The sequence below is a fragment of the Apium graveolens genome, chromosome 7 (genome assembly GCF_009905375.1).
Source record: "Apium graveolens cultivar Ventura chromosome 7, ASM990537v1, whole genome shotgun sequence".
In the NCBI taxonomy this organism is placed as follows: domain Eukaryota; kingdom Viridiplantae; phylum Streptophyta; class Magnoliopsida; order Apiales; family Apiaceae; genus Apium; species Apium graveolens.
This window is the reverse complement of record NC_133653.1, coordinates 37,090,573-37,113,266: the sequence shown is the minus strand read 5'-3', so window position 1 is coordinate 37,113,266 and position 22,694 is coordinate 37,090,573. Positions and strand designations below refer to the sequence as shown.

The following is a 22,694-nucleotide window of genomic DNA, read 5'->3' as shown; positions in this document are numbered from 1 at the left end:
TGACTGTGTTTGGATCTTTAACTGTATGTGTGTTAACAGATTGCTCTGATACCACTTGTTAGGTCACACTTTCACTGTAGAGGGGGTGAATACAGTGTTTATCACAATCAAATCAAACTTCAAGAACTTATGTAACAGAAAACAAACTTTATTTAAACAATAAACTCTGTTACAATCTGGAACTGTTATCTCTCAGTGATGAACAAAATATCACGAGAGCTGCTAGAGTTATACTAAATAATATTCTCAATAATAATAACACATATAGTGTAAACTCTATTTCTGTGTTTATATACTACACAGTTACAAGATATTCGCTAATTGATATGGAATATAATTCTGCTTCCTAAAATATATCAATCAGATATCTTCTATTCCAAGTATTCCAATTTTTCACGGAATTCCTTCTTCATGCATATCTCTTCTTATGTTTATCTTGATCTTCTTAACTTTAATCAGCTACTGTCCTTATCTGATCGTCCTTCAGCACTTAAGTTCTGATATCTATCTCCTGATAACATAAGTACTGATATCCCTTAAGTTCTGACTTCCAGTATAAGTACTGATCAGTTAAGTACTGATTTGTTCTGTTCAAATAAGATCTGAAATCTAAACATAAAACATATTAGCCATGACATTATCAAATATATCTAACAGGGTGCTACAACTGAGTCTTTTACTGCAGTTTGCACAGTGTGTGTGCCCTGTGTATCCCCGGTGTGTTTAAATTTCTTCTTTCTTGTGTAAGTTTGACCCTTTTGGCCTGTGCTCTTGGCTGAGAGCTTTGTTCAATAGTGACATCCTTTTGGGAGGATGCAACCAGTAATGAGCTTGATTCCTTATTAATCACTACAGTTTGTTGGGAAACTGTAGTGTGGCTAGGCTGGGTTACACACACCTCACTCTCCTTATTCTTATGGCTTCTTTGATTTTCACCCTGTCCCTCACCAGCCTCACTTCCCTTCACACTCCCCTCTTGGTGTTTGGTAGATTTTAAAACTAGTTTCTTTTGAGAGAGACTAGAGTGAGTTTTCTTTGACTTGGATTTAGAAACTTTTGATTGTGTGTCTTGGGTAGGCACTTGTTTGGTCACTGTCACAGATGTCATAGCCACAGTTGTTTGCAAAAAAATTTGTGGTTGGGTAGAAGCAGAGACAGAAGTGTTTACCTCACTTACCTGAGGTTCCTCCATGATTGGCAAGTAATTGAGGGGAACCTCACTGGTGATTTGCCCTGTTTAGATCAGCAATAACTCTCCTTTCTTGAAACCAACAATCAAGCTTGTTGGTTGGGTTCTCAATTATAAGATCTTCAGAAACAAAGTTAGCTAGAACCATAAACAATCTAGCATAATATATGTTTTTAGATCTTTTCTTTATGTCTCCCAGCTTATACCCTAACTCATACATCACAAAGTTACTAAAATTAAAATACTTATCACTCAAAAGCATCACAACGCCATAAGTGGCCTGATGCAATGTCTTTCTGCTGTTACAATAGGTCAGAAAAGCATTACAATAGACCTATTGTAACACTAAGGGGCGTTACACTTGCGAGCATTACATCAGGCCCCTATTGTAACACTTTAGGTATCTATTGTAACAGGAAGAAAAGTATTACAATAGACCCCTAATGTAACAACGTATTTCCAATTGTAACGTTTTATAGATGTTACATTAGATTCGAATTATTATACAGCAGTGGACCTCAATGTGGGTCCCACCTAGTCAAATGTAACACTCTGCGTGTGTAATGTAACAGTAGTGCTTTTTTTGCAGCAGTAGGATTCATGAATGTAACACTACATAACAAGCAAATGCAACAGTTAATCTTATAAAATTTGAAATAATAGCCCTATTTAGGCAACAATCCCATACACAATATTACCAAAACATCATCCAAAGTACTAAAACCATAATTCATATACTACAACCACAATCCAATAATATTATATTAACAAAATTTAGTTGATGCACCTAAATCTAGTACGTCAATGTTTTTTAAACCATTATGAGCATAGAAATTGAACTGGTCAGATTCAACAGCGAAAGCTTCTGCAACTTCATGATGATGCCCTTGATTACTCCACGACGAAGATACTGGATACCAAACCCAGTCCAAATAGTCCATAGCTTATTCGAATGATTAAACTTCAACTTTTATATTTTTCTCTAACCCTTTTATGCCTTTCCATTTAACATCGGATTACCGCGTATGATATCCCTGCAAAGAAACACAGAGTATCATTTATAGATTTCAAGTTGAGACATTTTTCCAAGATAAATATGATTCCCCGTGTGTGCAAAAACAACTAATGTACTAGAATGTTTATGGAATTTTCGGGTTGTAATAACAACTAATGGGTCTATAGCTTCATCTTACGATCAGTGAGATTGAAGGTTTTACAATCAGAGAAATTACAAAAAAGAAGAACTTTTACATTAAAGTGCAGATAAATTGGAAAGTTAAGAAAAGTTACCTATATCGACGAGCTAGAGAGAAAGGTAACACTACAAGGCAGTGCATCGACTCTAATGGATGTGTCCGTTGGAACAAAGGCTTTGAGCATAACTGCAACTTCAAACTGAAGGACCACAGCAGCAACTGGAAGATTGAGTTAAGGATTAAAGTAAGTACATAAACTGTAGTAACATACTTAGGTATCATTAAAAAGACCATATGATCATTTACATAGAACTGCTATGGTTATTTATAAAACAACTTTGTCAGAGACAGGATGCAGAATCAATTAGTAAACCTTCACTATTAGCCCAAGTCAGCTTAGATACTGCAGAATTTGCTGGTCTAACTGAAAGTATCGAGAAAAAAATGGAACTGCCTTTTTCATGCTGCATCAGCGGGTCCACGGTTGAGGCCAGACTAATAGTAAGAGTAAAGCTTATTTAATGACTAAAACAATTCAATTTTCTTTGTGCTGAATTACCACAACTGAATTTCAGGTAAAACTCCGCTGCCCAGAAGCCCAGCCCCAGCAAATAAATGGCAGTGTACACCCTATTTCTTATAGTATTTATAAGAAATGAATTAGGTGGCTTTTGAAGATATTATAAGAAAATAAAAAAATTTGGACTTGGGCCGATCAGGCAGCAATAAAATGCATTTAGGCCTAATAAAAGAGACATTTGAATATATTGCGTATTGAGCCTAAAACTCAGTTCTGCTTCAAAAAAATAGTAATTTTGAGAAATCAAAACAAAATGTGGAAAAGGCCAATAGCATTAATGAAATAACTTTGTTAGGTTCAATGCTTACACAAACTGAAATATCAGAACCAGAAAAACCTTCTGTTTATAACCCAAGGTTTCAAAGCCACTTTCAGTCAAGTCATTGGGGGTATCTCCTAAGTGCACCTGATTATGTACATCACATCACAACAACTAGATAGCATAAGTATAAAGTTGCTTTTGGAAAATTAACTATACAATAAGTCCCTTCACCTTAAACATGTGTTGTCGTGCCTATCCTTCTGGAAGGGGAATGTATATACGTTTGTCAAATCTTCGCCTAATAGCCTGTAAATTTATCATTTACTAAAAGTACTATGATGAAGATTTTCTAAATAGGGAACTTCATATAGAACCCCCAGACCTGGTCCAAAGCATAGGGAGTATTTGTAGCTGCAAGAATAAGAACTTTCTCATCATTGGTCCCCACACCCTGAAAAACGTGTCCGGGCAATAAAATTAAATAATAAAACATGTAAAACGAACACATCCAGAAAAATAGTAATAAATTAGCAGAGCCATTTGCACATGTCAATTTAGAGTGTATCTGCAGTAAATTTCATCATATAACAGTTCTCCGTTAATTTGTAACTTAAATACCTGCATTTGCATTTGTACAAGAAGCTCGGTTTTGATACGTCTGTAAGCTTCACTTTCATTGCCTTCTCCACATTGTCCACACAAAGAATCTATGTCATTAATAAAGATGATAGAAGGAGCACTATCACGAGCCATTTGAAAAAGATTTGATACTAGTTTTTCATTTTCTTCCATCCACTTCGAAACCGGATCTGAAGAAGAAATACTGCACTAAGGAAGCAGTTGGCACTTGCCAACTTATTGGATTGAGTTGATGTACATTATGAAAAATACTTCTACAAGAGCAATAGATTTTTATATTGACAAAGTCATAACAAACCAAACCACTAATGATAGTTTTGCATAAATGTGAGAGATAAGTTTGCATTAAATGCCTTCATAACATCGAAAAAAGCTGAAAATTAAAGCATGCATTAACAATAGAAAGTAAACATAGACAATCATAGTATTATTCAGTAGTATTTGTAGTTTCCAATTATGCAACGTTAAGAGCATGAAATGTTGGAGTAGATTTTTAACAGAAATTGCTAAGAGTGATGTAGAAAAGAAAGGATGTAGATCCCTTCATCAGTAACAAGCTGGTCAGGCTTTGAGAATTAGAATGATAAACTTCCAAACTTTTATATAATGTCCATTATAACCCCTTAAGACTTGCAATCTTGATACCTCTGGAAGTATATGAACTATACACAACATAGGCAGTATCAGCCTAGAAGCATTGCTGATGCAAGTCACTAAACAAACAATTTAAGTCAGCAAACATAAAATACTCTTAATTCAAATAGAAGAAAAATACTCAAATTCATTTATTTAAAAAAGAAAACGTATCCTCAATATTACTTAAACTTTGCATCCAGAATATTAGTAATTGAGCTGAACTACAGTCACACCACTATGAGCATACAATAACAACACAGAATTATTAAAAAAAAAGAACTCAGCAGCCAAGGAACAAAACATGTAGCATCAAGGATGTTTTTCTTTAATCAGTAAATCTATATAAAAAAGACATAGATAATCAAATGAACAAGATAGTAAGATGTGGATTAAGGAATCGAAGTTCTTAAACAAGTTATACATTCAGCTAATAGGATTCATGCAAGTGTGCATAGTAATAATTTTTACACTATTTTTGAGACCTCATCTGACTTGACGCATAATTTGTACATGATAAGACTTGATATTTCTCCACACTTGCATAAGACTTGATTCTAGACATATTAAAGTTCAGTCTCTTGGTTAACATTTCTTTCACAAAAGAACCATCCTGGAAACCAATACCATAAAGTTTATCTGTTGGACGTTGTAACCGTGAAACAATCAGATTAGAGGATAAGGTGGCTGTGTAACTCTGCATAACAATATATGTCGTAAACAATTATATGACCGATACAAACTTAGACCATTTGCTAGCAACCATATTCCCTGTCAAACACCAGTTTAAACATTACTCAGCTTTTTCTAGTCGAGAATTGGTAGTGGACTAAACTATAGCTGTCCAAGCATAACAAAATCTTAACAATTAAAGTGCAACAAAGAGCTTACTTTCAAGAAAAATAAGAGAGGCTAATGGAAACCAAACCAGCATCAAGTCTTATGCAAGTGTGGAGCAATATTACAGTGAACTGATTTCTATTGTGTACTAACTGACCTTGTAAACCTGCAATGGGATGACAAGGATATAGCCCAGACTGATATGGATTGCTTTATGGAAGACGGGTCTCTTGATGATAACAGGAGACAATACTCCGGTTGTGGGATTATTAGGCGGAAGCGGACTCGATGGCATTGGAGGCGGATTCACCGGAACCGAAACTGCCTCATCCGCTTCATCCTTCATAGCAACATCATTTTCACCAATCTTCGAAGGCTGGGTTGATACTATTTCTCCTACAAATTAAAATCAAACAAACTAAACTTAATTTCCCAATGTGAAAAAACTAATAAAAATAACAAATTAACTTATAACATCATTAAAAAAATAGCCTAGTGGTAAAGACGTATCTCAGTATCAAAAGAACTCAAATTACAAACCTAGAAAACAAAGTTCCGCTTTCCAACCCTACTGCACATCATACTTCCTCAAGCATCTATCTGAAGTAGTTAGCATTAGTTTTGATTTGAATAAAGTTGTCCTATTATTTAGGTAAGTATTACTTAGGTAAGTAGTTGTTAGTCGGTCAAAGTTTATTTGAATAAGAATTAGATTGTTACTATTTTATAGGCACGTAGGCTTGTTGCTGGTTTATCGGCACACTTATGTATTTCTCGTTTTGTCAGGCTTTATATAAGCCAATGCTATCTATCAATAATAGTTAAGTTGTTCAGAGAGCAATAGCTTTGTTTTAACATTTTGGTATCAGAGCTATATCTGAATATATAAGTTGAGAGCGAGGTAAACAATATAGAGTGAAAAGGGTATGGCAGAAGCAAATAGCAATTTTGCTCAACCTGCTATTCCGAAATTTGATGGAGATTATGATCATTGGAGCATGGTCATGGAAAACTTGTTGAGATCCAAGGAGTACTGGAATGTGGTGGAATCTGGTTACGAGCAGCCTGACAAACCAGAGAAGCTGACGGCTGAACAACGGAAAGTTTTAGAGGAATCAAAGCTGAAAGACTTGAAGCCTAAAAACTATTTGTTTCAGTCTCTTGATAAGACGATTTTGAAAACAATTACACAAAAAGAGACGTCAAAGCAGCTTTGGATTCCATGAAGATGAAGTGTCAGGGCAACGCGCGGGTAAATAAAGCTCAACTCAACCGTCTTTGCAGGAACTTTGAGGTGCTCGAAATGCAGAGAGATGAACCAGTTGCAGACTATTTTAGTCGAGTTATGATCATTGCAAATGACATGAGGAATTGTGGAGAAGACATGCAGGATTCTTAGATAGTTGAGAAAATTTTGAGAACTCTCACGGATAAATGGAACTTTATTGTTTGTTCAATCGAAGAATCGAAGGATATTGATGAGTTGTCTGTGGATGCTTTGCAAAGCTCACTGTTGGTTCATGAACAAAAATTCAAATACAGGAATAATGAAGATGAGCAGGCACTCAAGATTACTCATGAAGCTAAATATAGTTCAAGAAGACGCGGACGAGTATCATATCGAGGAGGTAGAGGCAGGGGAGGAGGCCGACAAGCATTTGACAAAGCCACAGTTGAATGTTACAAGTGTCATACTCTTGGACACTATCAATATGAGTGTCCAAGGTAGGAGAAGAGGGCCAACTATGCAGAACATGACGAGTCAGAGGAACTATTGCTAATGGCATCTGTAGAGATGAACGGAGGTAATTTTAAAGGTTTATGGTTTCTTGATTCTGGATGTAGTAATCATATGTGTGGTGATCATTCTATATTTAATGATATCGATGAAAGTTTTAAACACGTTGTGAGACTTGGAAATAATGCCAAGATGGATGTTTCCGGAAAAGGGAACGTAAAGTTATGGTTAAAAGGCACTAGCTTTATTCTTTCGGATGTCTACTATGTGCCGGAGTTAAAGAATCCTCTCATTAGCATTGGTCAATTACAAGAGAAAGGATTAGATGTCTTATTCAGATCAAATCAGTGCCGAATTTATCATCCATCAAGGGGTTAACTTATTCAAGCAAACATGACTGCAAATAGAATGTTCGCTTTGCTGTTTGAAGGACGATCACAGAAGGAAATAAAGCCAGATGTTTGTCTGAATACGGAAGCTCAAGAATTAACAAAGCTTTGGCATCGACGATACGACCACCTTGGCTATAAAGGTCTTAAGACATTACAGCAAAAGGAAATGGTAACTGGGCTTCCTGAGATCGATGAAAGTGGAGCTGTGTGTACTGATTGTTTGAAAGGTAAACAATATCGAAATCCGTTTCCTAAGAAGACCACATGGAGAGCATCGGAGAGATTGGAGCTTGTTCATTCTGATCTATGCGGACCAATCACTCCTATATCAAACGGTCGTAAGAGGTATCTTATTTCTTTTATTGATGACTGTACTAGAAAATCATGGGTGTATTTTATGCACGACAAATCAGATGCGTTCTATTCTTTCAAGCTATTTAAAAGCCATGTTGAAAAAGAAACAAGTCTTGCTATTAAATGTTTAAGAACAGATCGTGGCGAAGAGTTCACTTCCAATGAATTTCATAATTTTTGCAAAGAAAATGGAATTCGGAGGTAGTTGACTGCAGCATATACGCCACAGCAGAATGGCGTTGCTGAACGAAAGAATCGTACAGTGATGAATATGGTGAGGAGTTTGTTGTCTGACTCAGGTGTCCCAAAGATATTCTGGCCCGAGGCTGTCGCGTGGAGTTTTTATATTTTGAACGGGTCTCCTACTTTATCTGTGAAAAATATTACTCCAGAGGAAGCATGGAGTGGGACTAAACCTTCAGTGTCTCATTTCAGAGTATTTGGATGTGTTGCACATGTGCACATTCCAGATACACAAAGGACGAAATTAGAAAACAAGAGTAAGAGTTGTATTCTCTTGGGAAGAACAAATGAGGAGACACAGGCTTACCGCCTTTATGATCCGGTTGGAAAGAAAATAATCATAAGTCGAGATGTTATCTTTGAGGAAGATAGGAGGTGGAATTGGGATACAGATTATGAAAAGGAGATTGCGTTTGATTTAGAATGTGGCGATGATGAGAAGTTAGATGATTCTGTTGAGCCTCAAGATAATGAACCAGAACAAGCTAGCAAGACAAGCTCAAGAGTTAGAAGGCCGCCCATCTGGATGCAAGATTATGTACCTGGAGAGGGTTATGATTCTGGAGAGGGTTTTTCTGATGAAGATGTTGAGATTAATTGGGCGCTATCTGTAAGCACAGATCCGACAAGTTATGAAGAGGCAGTAAAAGATGCAAAGTGGAGAGAAGCCATGGATGCAGAGATGAAATCAATCGAGAAAAATGGTACATGGTATTTGACTGAATTACCAGCAGGTGCAAAGAAGATCGGGGTTAAATGGGTATTTAAGACAAAGTTCAATGAAAACGGTGAGGTTGAAAAATATAAAGCTCGTTTAGTTGCAAAGGGGTATGCGCAAGAGTACGGAATCGATTATGAAGAAGTCTATGCACCTGTGTCACGCATGGATACTGTTCGAATGCTTCTTGCTTTGTCTGCACAAAGAGGCTGGACTGTTTATCAGCTTGACGTTAAATCAGCTTTTCTTCATGGAACATTGAAGGAAGATGTTTATAATGAAAAACCAAGAGGTTATGAGGTGAAAAATGAACTACACAAAGTTTACAAACTCATCAAATCATTGTACGGGCTTAGACAATCATCACGAACATGGTTCGATCGCCTTGAAGAATATTTTAACAAAGAAGGATTTGTGAAATGCAATAGTGAATATACACTGTTTACCAAGGTCGGCGAAACAGGTAATTTACTGGCTGTCAGTGTTTATGTTGATGATCTGATATATGCCGGAGATGATGAGAAGGTGGTTACTGAGTTTAAAAACTCAATGATGAAAGAATTTGATATGACAGATCTTGGCAAAATGAGATTGTTTCTTGGCATAGAAGTCTCACAGTTTAATCGTGGAATTTTTATTAGTCAACGAAAATATATTTTGGATGTTTTAAAGAAATTTGGAATGGAGCATTGCAATGCTGTTCAAAATCCTATTGTTCCAGGTTTCAAGATTTCTCAGGATGAAAATGGTGCAGAGGTGAGTGGAACCTATTATAGGCAATTGGTGGGTAGTATGATGTATATCACAGCCACAAGGCCTGATATTGCTTATGAAGTCAGTGTGATCAGTAGATATATGTCCAGACCAACAGAGATTCATTTATTAGCTGCCAAGAGAATTTTACGTTATCTACAAGGAACTTCTGATTTTGGGCTATTTTATAACAAGGATGGAAATAGGGAGCTGGTCGGATTCACTGATAGTGATTATGCTGGTGACATCGATGATCAGAAGAGTACGTCTGGTTATGCGTTTATTTTGAGTTCAGCTGCAGTAGCTTGGTCCTCGCGAAAGCAGCCTATTGTCACTCTAAGTACAACTGAAGCAGAGTTTGTAGCTGCCGCCAGATGTTCAACTTAAGCCGTGTGGATGAAGAGAATACTGGGGACCTTCGGTTATGATGGCAATGAAAGTACTGCTATTTTTTGTGATAACAGCTCAACTATAAAGTTGGACACAAACCCTGTTTTTCATGGTAAGTGTAAGCATATAGAGGTGCGTTTTCACTTTCTGCGCAATCTGCAGAATAATGGAATTATACAGCTGACGTATTGTGGTACACATGATCAAATTGCCGATGTGTTAACCAAGCCATTGAAGTTGGAGTCTTTCTGAAGGATGAGAGAACAGTTGGGAGTATGCCAAGTACCTGAAGTAAACTAACTGTAATGAAATACAGTTTAGTTTAGAGGAGGAAATGAAGTAGTTAGCATTAGTTTTGATTTGAATAAAGTTGTCCTATTATTTAGGTAAGTAGTTGTTAGTCAGTCAAAGTTTATTTGAATAAGAATTAGATTGTTACTATTTTATAGGCACGTAGGCTTGTTGCTGGTTTCTAGGCACACTTATGTATTTCTCGTTAAGTTGTTCAGAGAGCAATAACTTTGTTTTAACACTATCACACTTCCACTTCTTTTCTCCGTGTTTTCTCAATAATACATATACATTAAGTATGTATTGTAAAATCAACTACAGAGCCAAAAACCTCAAAATAATTAAAACCTCTAGATAATCAAAATAAAAACCTGGTTAGGTCGAATCCCTAATCTATTGAAGTCCTAATAACCTGCAAAATAAAACCCCAATTAAGAAAAACAAATCCCCAATTACCCAATTACCTTGTTGAATACTCCTTCAAAATCACCTGCAAAATCATTCAAAAAACTAATAAAAATCTTACAATTAAAATTTGGAAAAAGTGAGAGATTTAGTTCGAAAAGAGTGTGCAAGAGAGAGAGTGAGTGAGAGAGAGATTTCAATTCAAAAGAGCGACGAGAGGAAGAGTGTATGAAGATGTGTGTATTTTTTGTTTAGGGGGAAGAATAATTTAGGGGTTTTCATCTACAGGGGGAAAATACCGCCCGAAAATTTCATCTCGGTAGATGTTTTCCTCTTTAATTTTAATTTTAATAAATAAAATATGTAATTAAATATATTTGTATATGTTAAAAATATTTTATGCATATTAAAATATAATATTATTTATTTTTAGACAAAATTTAAAATATTTAAAAAAATTATAATATCATATATAATATTCTATAATCATGAATAACCAAGAATATAATTATAATTCAAATTTTATGATAATATAATCAGTTTAATTTTTTTTTTTTAAAAGTAGCTAATGTAACACCAGGTACATGTTATGCAACACGGTCACTCTCGTGCAACACCAGATTTATAACTATTGTAACACTAAATCAGTAGTGTTACAATAGGACAAAAATTTCTTAGCTACTGTAACGAAATGCTTGTAACGCTTTTCAAAAAACATTGCATCAGGCTACTTATGGCATAGTGCATATAAAGCATGTTAACAAAGAATAGCTAACAGCATCAAAATTACTAATCTTGCCAAAAAATGCCTTTACAAAAGAATCACAGAGAAAGCTCCACTCTTTTCTAAGGCCCATTCTCTTAACCTCACCTAACTTGGAGGGATTAAGAAAATAACCCATAGAAGTAAGCATGTTGCTCACATCTGTGTCTGTGTGTGGAACAAGAATGTTATTTTCAGGCAGTTTAAAGCATGTTTGCAATGTATCACTATTAATGCAATGGTCCTTACCTTTGAGAGAGAAGGTAAAGGTTTTGTCCTTATAATTGAAAATAGCAGTTGTCCAAATCTCCTCAACAATTTCACAGTAGATGACTGGAGACTCCAGCATAACATAACTTAGTTTGCAACTTTGAATGAAATTCATCATTTTGTGATAGTCTTCAGAAGCAACAATCTCCTTGTTCACCAATTCTATGAAGTTGTTCTTTTCATATACAAACCCAGTTTGGGACATGATCTTGACTACTGGTGCCATTGCTGTGATTGAAAGTAATCGCAGAAAGAGAGTTTTTGCTTTGGAGACGCAGAGAGTTAGTAGAAATTGCTTGAGAAAGATTAAAGTAAAAATGAAAATGAAATAGTCTTTTATACTTTCTCAGAAATAAATGGTTAAAAAGTAAAAAGTAAAATAAAGTAAACAATGAAATTTGCCCAAAATAGCCCTTTAAAAATAAAATAAATTGTCGAAATTCTAATGATTATCCATCGAAATATACTTACAGACTGTAAGTAAATCCGACCGATGATACATATAATTAACGGCTATGATTAAAGCAATTCGACGGATGAGGATAAAACAAATATCCGTCCAGATAAAAAGTACCCAGAATAATACTTGATTTTTCAACAGATAATGAAATTCAACGGATATTCATTTTCGACGGATAATGAACATCCGTCGAGATGTAAATTTTGACAGCTAAAATTTCATCCTTGACAAGAAAAATCAAATTTGATTCTGGCTGCATTTCAAATTGCTTAGATATCAAAACCAATTAGGAGTAATTAAGCATACCTAACTCACTTATCAACCTAGTGAAGGTGGATTCATCAAGTGGCTTGGTAAAGATGTCTGCAAGTTGCTTCTCACTTGTGATAAAATGTAGTTCCACAGTACCATTTATGACATGCTCTCGAATGAAATGGTATTTGATGTCAATGTGCTTGGTTCTTTAATGTTGTCCTGGATTTTCAGTGATTGCAATAGCACTTGTGTTATCACAGAAAATAGGAATTTTATCCACCTGTAGACCATAATCCAACAGTTGGTTTTCATCCATAAAATATGTGCACAACAACTGCTAGATGTAATATATTCAGCCTCAGTTGTAGAAGTAGAGATTGAATTTTGTTTTTTACTAAACCAGGATACTAGCTTATTTCCTAAAAATTGACAGGTTCTTGTTGTACTTTTTCTATCAATCTTACAACCTGTATAATCTGTATCTGAATAACCAATTAGATCAAAACTAGAATCTCTAGGATACCAAATGCAAGTTTTGGTGTTCATTTGAGATATCTGAAAATCCTCTTAATAGCTACTAAGTGAGATTCTCTAGGATCAACCTGAAATCTAGCACAAAGACAAGTAGCAAACATTATATATGGCCTACTGGCTGTTAAATATAAAAGTGAGCCAACCATGCCTCTATAGCTTGAGATATCCATAGACTTTTCAGTAGTGTTTAATTCAAGTTTAGTGGCAATGGCCATGTGAGTTTTTGCAGATGTGCAATTCATTAAGTCAAACTTCTTCAAAAGATCATAAATATATTTGGTTTGACTAATGAATATTCCATCAGTAACTTGCTTAACTTGTAAATCAAGAAAGTAAGTTAGTTCTCCCATCATGCTTATTTCATATTTACTTTGCATCATTTTGGCAAACTTTTTGCAAAGTTTCTCATCTGTAGAGCCAAATATAATATCATCGACATAAATCTCAACAAGTATACTAGATCCATTAACATTTCTAAAGAATAAAGTTTTATCAACAGTACCTCTTGTGAAATGATTTTTTAAGAGAAACTTTGAAAAAGTGTCATACAAGGCTCTAGATGCTTGCTTCAATCCATAAAGTGCTTTCAAAAGATAGTAGTCATATTTTGGAAAGTTGGGGTCTTCAAAACCAGGAGGCTGACTGACATAGACTTCCTCCTCCAAATCTCCATTCAGAAATGCACTTTTAACATCCATTTGATAGACCTTAAAATTCGCACGGGCTGCATAGGCTAGAAAAATTCTGATGGCTTCAAGTTTTGCAACAGGAGCAAATGTCTCATCAAAATCTATTCCTTCTTGTTGACAGTAGCCCTTAGCAACCAATCTAGCTTTGTTCCTGACTACTATGTCATTTTCATCCATCTTGTTTCTGAATACCCATTTGATGTCAATAGGATTCTTGCCTTTAGGTTTAGGGACTAGCTTCCATACCTTATTTCTTTCAAATTGGTTTAGCTCATCCTGCATAGCTAAAACCCAATCAAGATCCAACAAAACTTCTTCTACCTTTTTAGGCTCTTCCTGAGACAGGAAGCTGATGTATAGACATTCTTCTTGAGTTGTTTTCCTAGTCTGCACTCTTGAAGTTGCATCACCAATAATAAGTTCAAATGGGTGATCTCTAGTCCATTTTCTTTGATGTGGTAGATTAGCTCTAGATGAAGAGGCTTCATAGTTTTCTTGATGTGTGACTGATTTTTGATTAGAAGAAACTCCCCCTAAGTTTGTGGATCTTTGACTTGAAGTTGGGGTCCTTTCTGAGTGTGATCTGTATTTCAACTCCTATTGATGACTCAAGGGATGTTGATCTTTGCCTCTCGACGGATGATGCAGATTGTCTCTCAACGGATGATACACTTGGTCTTTCGACGAATGTTGAATTATGTGCTTCATTTGTTACTGGCTTTTCTGCATTTTCCTTAGAGATTATTTCTTGATCACTTTCATCATCACTATCATCACAAATTATCTCAACATTATCAAATTTGAGGCTATCATGGAAACCTTCATCATGCAGTCCTTCAATCTTCTTATCATCAAACACAACATGTACAGATTTCATAACAATGTTGGTTATGAGATTGTAGATTCTGTATGCTTTTACAACTACATACCCAACAAAAATACTTTCATCTGCTTTGACATCAAACTTTCCATGCTGCTCAGTTTGATTCCTTAGAATATAGCATTTATAGCCAAAGACATGAAGAAAGTTTAATGTTGGCTTCCTATTCTTGAACAATAGGTAGGGATTCATGCATATTGCTTGATTGACCAAAGAAATATTCTGAGTGTAGCATGCAGTATTTACAGCTTCAGCCCAAAAATATATATGTAACTTTGATTCTTCCAGCATTGTCCTTGCAGCTTCAATAAGAGATCTATTCTTTCTTTCCACCACTCTATTTTGTTGTGGAGTTCTAGCTACTGAAAATTCATGCATGATTCCATTTTCTTAACAAAACAACATCATAACAGAATTCTTGAACTCAGTTTCATTGTCACTCCTGATTCTTCTAACTTTGAGATCAAGATGATTGTTGACTTGTCTTATGTGATTGATAATGATTTCACTAGCTTCATCTTTAGATTTAAGAAAAAATGTCCAAGTGAACTTTTAGAAATCATTAACAATCACCAGACAGTATCTTTTCTTTGAGATTGATAATACATTGACTGGTCCAAACAAATCCATATGCAGTAGTTGTAGAGGTTCTTCAATTGTTGATTCAAGCTTCTTTTTAAATGATGCCTTTATTTGCTTTCCTTTCTGGAAAGCACCACACAATCCATCCTTTGAGAATTCCACTTGAGGAATGCCTCTTACCAAATCTTTCCTGACTAGTTCATTCATAGTCTTGAAGTTAAGGTAAGACAGCTTCTTGTGCCATAGCCAACTTTCATCTTGACTTGCCTTGATGAAAATATAAGTAATAGATTCTGCATTTGATGAGTTCAATTTAGCTAGATACATATTTCCTTTTCTCACTCCAGTGAGAACCACTTTGTTGTTTTTCTTGTTGGTCATAACACAGGCTTCAGAGTTGAATGTTCTAGAGTTGCCCTTATTACAAAGTTGGCTGATACTCAACAAATTATGCTTGAGTCCATCCACTAGGGTAACTTCCTCAATAATGACATTGTCTTTAAAAATCAAGCCATATCCCACAGTATAACCCTTGCTGTCATCTCCAAAGGTGATACTTGGGCCAGCTCTCTCCTTGAACTCAGTGAGCAGGGTGGATAACCAGTCATTTGCCTTGAGCACCCACTATCCAAATACCGGAGATTCCTTCTATTTCCCTGCACATATCAAAATCCAATCAAGTTAATTTTGGTACCCAAGTTTCCTTGGGTCCTGCCTTGTTATCCTTTTTCTTAGGTTTCTTAGGCTTGTCCTCATTTGACTTAGGTATCTGGGATTCATCCTTAGTCATTTGAGTAGAACCTTTAAAACCACTCATCATTGCAGTATTATCATGCACAGATTGGTTGACATGGTATGACATACTATGTGCAAACATGTTATTCCAGAATGGCAAGCTAAATGACATTTGTGGCATACTAAATGCGGTATGATAAGGATTAGGTGCAAAATGCATAATAGCATAATGTGCAGATAAGTTATGTGCAGGCATAACATGCAATTGTGATGTAGACATATTGGAAAATGAGGGAGGTGCAGACATAGATGCATGCATAGTAGATTTACAATTAACAGACAAATAATTAATACTACCATACTTAACATATTTTTCTAGGAGCATATTTTTCAGGTATGTAGTTATTATGCTTGTTAATACCTACTTTTCCATTTCTATTATTTTTCCTTTTTGAGTCTGCTTTAACCTCAATTTTCTCCAATCTGTCATTCAGTTGCTTGATTGACAGACGTCTTACATTAACTCTCTTGTTTCCCTTGACTTGACTTGTTTCTCCTGTAACAAAGTTCTTAGAAATTGATCCATATTTCTCATTCAACTTAGCTAGCTTGACTTTGCTAACTGGCTTTCTATAACTCGACGGATGTTATTCTTTGTCTTTCGACGGATAAATCTTTGAGTCATTCGACGGATAATCTTCATTATCTGTTGAATCCATATCCGTTGAGAGTCCTTCTACCAAACTAGGATCTACTTTCTCTTTACTCTTTTTCCAGGCTTCCTCACAGAAAGAATCTATACCTTAAACTTTGGTAGTTTGAGTATGGACATCTCTAGATGATTTCTAAGCCTTAATTACCTCCTCTTCTCGTTCAAGTTGCTTTCTTAAAATCTCCTCTTTCTTTAAGGATTCAGTCAATTATTCCTTAGCAATTCTACACTCTATTTTTAATTTTTCAAACTCAATAAATTGAGTTTCTAACACAACATTTCTCTCACTTAAAATTAGATTATTATCTTCAATCCTATTGTTTTCCTTGGTGAGTGACTTAAGTGTAACGCGCAGATTATACAATTCTGTAGACATGTCATTTATAGCTTCATTACACTCAGTTTTAGAAAGATGTGCTAGGTTAGTGGTGATTACCTGATTGCTTGAAGAACTAACATCTGCTTCATCTGATTTGGACATTAGGGCTAGGTTGACATAGCTTGGTTCCTCATCATAATCTTCCCCGTCTGCTGCCCAGTCATTTTCCTGAGTCAAAAAAGCTCTTTCCTTTTGTTTGAGCAATTTAAAATACTTCTTCTTATAGTCAACAGGCTCAAACTTCTTTTTCTTAAAACTAGGCTTTCTGCATTCATTTGCAAAATGACCACTCAAGCCATATTTGAAACACTTGAATTTGGATTTATCCATCATGTTTCTATTTGGCTTGGCTGCTCCAAAATTCCTCTTGAATTTGAGCTTGGCAAATCTTCTTGATAGGAAAGCTAGATGTTCATCTATATCTTCCATTTCATCTTGACTAAGATGATCTTCAAGTTCAGCTACTAGCCCTTTTCCTTTGCCTTTACAAACCCTGGAGTTTGGTGCAGATTCCACAGCTTCAACCTTCATCTTTTTTCCTCTCTCATGCTCAGCTACCAGTGCTATAGATCCTCCCTTCTTCCTTCCTTTCTCCATTTGCTCATCTTGTTCTAGCTCAAGTTCATAAGTCTTTAGAATCCCATACAGTCTCTCCAAGGTAAATTCTTTGTAATCTTGTGAGTTTCTGAGAGAGACAGTCATAGGCTTCCATTCCTTTGGTAGAGATCTAAGGAACTTCAGGTTTGAATCTTGTGTTTAATAGACCATTCCATGCAGTTTTAGTGCATTTAGTAGTTTTTGAAATCTACTAAATATGTCACTTAAATATTCACTCTCTTCACAATGAAAGTGCTCATATTGCTGGATTAGAAGTTGCATTTTGTTTTCCCTTACTTGTTCAGTTCCATCACAAATGATCCGAATTGTATCCCATAGATCTTTAGCAGTCTTGCAGTTAATGACATTGTCAAACATGTCTCCGTCAAGACAATTGAACATAATGATCATAGCCTTCTTGTCTTTGTGTACTTGCTCAATGTCTTCATCTGTCCATTCTGCTTGTGGCTTTGGAATAGTTTGCTCATCACCTACAACTCCTTCATTATTTGTAGCAGCTTTTATAGGGACATGAGGGCCTTTCTCAATACAATCCATATAACTTTCATCTTGAGAGAGAAGATGCAGGTGCATTTTTACCTTCCAGTGGTGATAGTTATCTTTTTCCATAAATGGAATTTTTACTCCAACATCTTTTTTGTTCATCTTGTTAGTTGTTGTGATCTTTAAACTCTTTGTACTTCAAGAGCTTGCTCTGATACCAATTGTTATTCCCAAACAATCTAACAAAGAATTACAAAAGGGGGGGTTGAATGTAATTTTGGTTTCTTTTCAATTTCAAGAAAAACTCCAACTCAAATATATATAACAATGTTTGATTAAGCAAACATGCAGAATGAATATATTGATGTAATCAAACATAAAGTAATTAAAAACAAGTATTTAAAAAATTTCTGGTGGATTGAACTTATCCACCAGATATATATATATATATATATATATATATATCGAGAACACTGTGATACAAAGATTGTACACAGCTGCTTACAAGTAGAATCACAAAGAATAGAGAAATTCTCCACATATACGGCCTTTTTTATTTCTCTAATTCAAGTGCTTGCTTACTTAATGCTCTACTTGCTACTCTTGGTTTATATATCATCAAGTTACATTATAAAAAGACAAACTAATAAGCCAAAAGTGTCTTAGTCTAATTACACGCTCCTTCATTTCTCCATCCAGCATCTTTGAATATCTTCAAGTTAGCATGGAAATGGAAATGCTTCTTTGTTCTCTAAAACCTGTAAATAGGCTGCCACATTCCATTTGCATCTAATCAACCCATGTGACTGTCAAGTCACTATCAACTGCAATTTGAATATAAATATTCGTTAAAACTTCACTGGACCATCCATTGAAACTGTGTTGGATCATCCGTCGAAACTTCATTAGATCATCCGTTGAATGTGACTTGGATCATCCGTTGAAACCTAGTAGAATCATCCATTGAAAGTCTTCTATAGCAGTTAACTCCATTTCACTTATGCAAAATTATAAGGCATCTAATATGTACAATTAGCCAACCTATTTTGCATATCAAACTAGTAGTCAACATGACTTTGAATTGTAGTATGCAGGAATGTGCTACGAAACTTATTACAACATAACCTATAAATAGCCAGCCACTCCGGGTATTTGATTTCGCATATGATTCCAGCTTTGAGTAATTTTTCTACCTTTTCATCTATCGCCTTCTGCCTCTCTAGGGAAAATTTTCTTCTTTTTGTTTGACTGGCTTCCTGTTCGGGTTGACATCCAAGCTATGCATTGTTATGGATTCAAGAAGCCCGGGCATGTCTTTTGGGCTCCAGGAGAATACGTCAACATACTCTCGGAGCAATGAAACCAACTTTTCTTTAAAAACTGTCTTTATCCCGAATCCTATCTTTACTTTCTTGAAAGGATTGCTCTCATCAATCAGAATTGTCTATGTTTCTACTCCAGCCTTGACCTTTGCTTGGTCCTGGTTTGACACCATTTGCTGGATCCGGGCTTCAGCATTCTTTTTAACGTATACTTGGCCCTGGGCTAATTCTTTTGTTTGTTTGTTTTCCTTTAACTCACTTGTCCTTGTGTTGGTTGCATAGTAGGATTGCCCTGGCAGAGAACCAGGTCTACTTTAATCTCTACCATGTCTTGGTTGCTTTTTGGCTCCTCTAAGCCTGGCTTGGTTATTTTTGGATCCATATTGGATTCAATAACCTGAACTTTTTTCCCACTCCTTCCCTTGAGCGGGGGTGGTTTTTCTTATAGCTTTCCTTTCGTTAACTTGGTGGGTTTCCACCATGACAAAGGCCTGGCAATAACATCTTTCTGCGACTTCATGATCTTCTTTGACTTCTACGACCCCAATCGGAGTTGGGAACTTGATCTTCAGGTGCGAGATAGAAGTGATTACATGCATTCTAGTCAGAGCCGGGCGGCCAATTTTTCCATTGTAGGATGAAGGAGTGTTGATGACATAGAACTTTATAACATGGGTGACTTGGTTTGGGATTGATCCAAATATGACAGGAAGGTATAGGGTCCCCTGGATCGGGACCAAGTTGTTGCTGAATCCATAGCGGGGTTCTTCCCGACATTCATTTGAGCGGACGCTTCCTAGCTTCATTCAATCCACAGTATGCTTAAAGAGGATGTTGACCAAGGAACCATTATCTATCAACATCCTTCTAACTTCATTGTCGAAGATGTCTAGAGTAACTACCAAAGTTTCATTGTGACTAGGATTAACCCCTTCGTAATCCTTGCTGCTGAAAGAGATTATCATTTCCGAGAATGACTGAATAGAGAGGACCTCATCCCCTGAGTCCGGGCTGCGGGGAGGTGAGTGGGAGCCCCCTAGGACTATATTTACCATATTCTTGCCCTTTCTAGATCCTTCCCCTTTCTGATTAGTATCCCGGGATATGTGCTGGCTTAGGTTCCCCTTCTTGACTTGCTCCTCAATGAAGTATATGAGAGATAGGCAATTCTCTATTTTGTGGCCATGCGTTTCATGATAATCACATTGTCTATTGTAAGGCCAGCTCTCCGGGGAGTTTGCATTGGCTTTGACAGGTTGTAGAATGGCTTAACTTTTATCTCTTTCAGTATTTCTCCCCTGGTCCGGTTTAGGGGGTTCAATCTGGCTCTTGCCCAGGCTTCCTGTCTTTCCTAGTTGGTCATTGGCCACTCTTGGATTGCATCCTCGGACCTAGTCTCTGAAATATGGGAGTACTCTAGACTAATTGAGTATGTTGGCTTTGCTTGAACTTTTTATCCTGATGATAACCCCCTTTCGGTAGGTCATCAGAGTTCTTGCTCCTGGATCCTCCGTTCCGGGTCATCCTCATGGCTTGGAGCATATCTGTTTCCTTGATGAATCTAGCTGTCAAGGAATAGGCAGTGGCCAGGCTCTTGGGTTCCTTGTTGATAAATTCTATAATATACCTTTCGTTATGTTTCGGATCTAGGTTCCTCCGAAATATGCTTAGAGCCTCCCACTCATCTAAGTTCGAGAACTTGTTGATTGCTTCCTGGAAACGCCTCATATAGGCAGAGAGAGATTCGTTGTCCTACTAGCGAATAGTTTCGAGATGGAACATGTGCAGCTCATGTGTCTTGTTTGCTTGGAACCTCCTAAGGAAGGCTCCGTGAAATTCTTTTCAGTTGTGGATGTTCCCAGAGGGGATCCTGCTAAACCACCTCTGAGCCCCCCCTTGAGAGTTGATGCGAAAAATCTGGATTTGGTCAAATCATTGTAATAGTATATTTGGGCAATTTGCTTGAAGTAATTCAGATGTTCCTCTAGGTCTCCCAATCCATCAAATGAATCGAAGTTATAATGCTTAAGGCCTCTTTGTTGGGGAATGGCCTCTAAGAAATGGCTGAAGGGTGTTAGAGTTTCCCCAACCTCCATTCCAGAGTCCTTCTCCATCTTTCCTTGAAGTTCATAAATCATGTCTTTGAGGTCCTTCTGCCCCTCCTCATCATCATCAGAAATGACTTTGGGGGTGGGGTCTCTCCGGGTCATCTTGGTTTTGGACTTGGCCAGTACCCTCTCCTCTTTTAGCCGCATTCTTTTCTGGATCTTGAGTTCAAGCTTTGCTTCTTCCTCCCTTCTAATCTGATCTCTCATCTCTTTCAACCTCCTCTTCCTGGTTGCTTCTGTCTCTTTCTTATTAGTTTGATCCTTCTGATTCTTCTTCCCCTTTGCTTTGATTCGGTCAAAGACAGATCTCCGGGATTGTTGCGCGTCCCCGGACTCTTCTGGGTCATCTTCATGTTCAACTTCTAGCTGAGCCCGGGCTTGCTTAATGAGGTTCCTGGCATCTTATTACCTTTTCCATGACCGGTGTATGTGTTAATGGTTGCGCTTTGAGGGTGTCTCGGTCGGCCCCAGGGTCCTGTGCCTGTGAATGGTCATGGTCCTGGACCTGGGTACTTACGGAGGGTCTCCCAACCGTATTCTTCCCTGCTCTTACCATTGTCTCAAGTGTACAAACAACAACTGACCAAGATTTGAAGCTAAAAGTGTAGATCTAAGGTTGCTTTTTACAGATAACAAAAATTATGCAGAACAACAACAAACAAACTTTCTGGGTTTTGCTTACAATATCGCGGAATAAGTATAATGGGGTCTAAAATACGAAGACAATATGCAAGCTAAAGTAGATCTAGTTTCTAACACAATCAAAACTTTCTATAGCACACACAAACGTGCTTTAAAAACAAACGAAATTGGGCTCACACAAACGTGGCCTAAAATGATGAGCACACACAAACGTGGCTTAAATAAACATCGTTCATAGTTATAAGATAGCAAGGTTGCTTGATTTCTTACAATTTAAAGAAATGAACTCTTTCAAGAGTTTGCTGATGAAGGTGAATCCAGGGGCACCGTGACCCAAGGATGGAGAGCCCCTCCTTCTAGCGTCAAATGATAACTCCGATGTGCGGGGCTGCTACTTCTGATGTCGCGCCTAGACCCTCGTACGGTTGTGGTGTAGCTATTGTGGGGTGTCTTCAAAATAATACCGCAAGGGGGGTTTGACCCCCACGGCGCCTCCGGTGTGAGATTAAGAACTCGCTTTGGGAAAGATGAAGATGGATAGGAATACAAGGTTGTTGTGTGTGTATACTAGTGTGTAGGAGAGTGTAACCCCTAAACCCTTTCCCCTTGAGGTATATATAGCCCAAAGGTAGGGTTTAG

General features: G+C 36.8%; 1 pseudogene; it reads right to left on the bottom strand.

Annotated features, from left to right (window-relative positions):
- Positions 1 to 1,904: 1,904 nt before the first annotated feature.
- On the bottom strand, positions 1,905 to 6,037 carry LOC141672554 (protein SUPPRESSOR OF K(+) TRANSPORT GROWTH DEFECT 1-like; annotated as a pseudogene).
- Between the last annotated feature and the right edge of the window lie 16,657 nt (positions 6,038 to 22,694).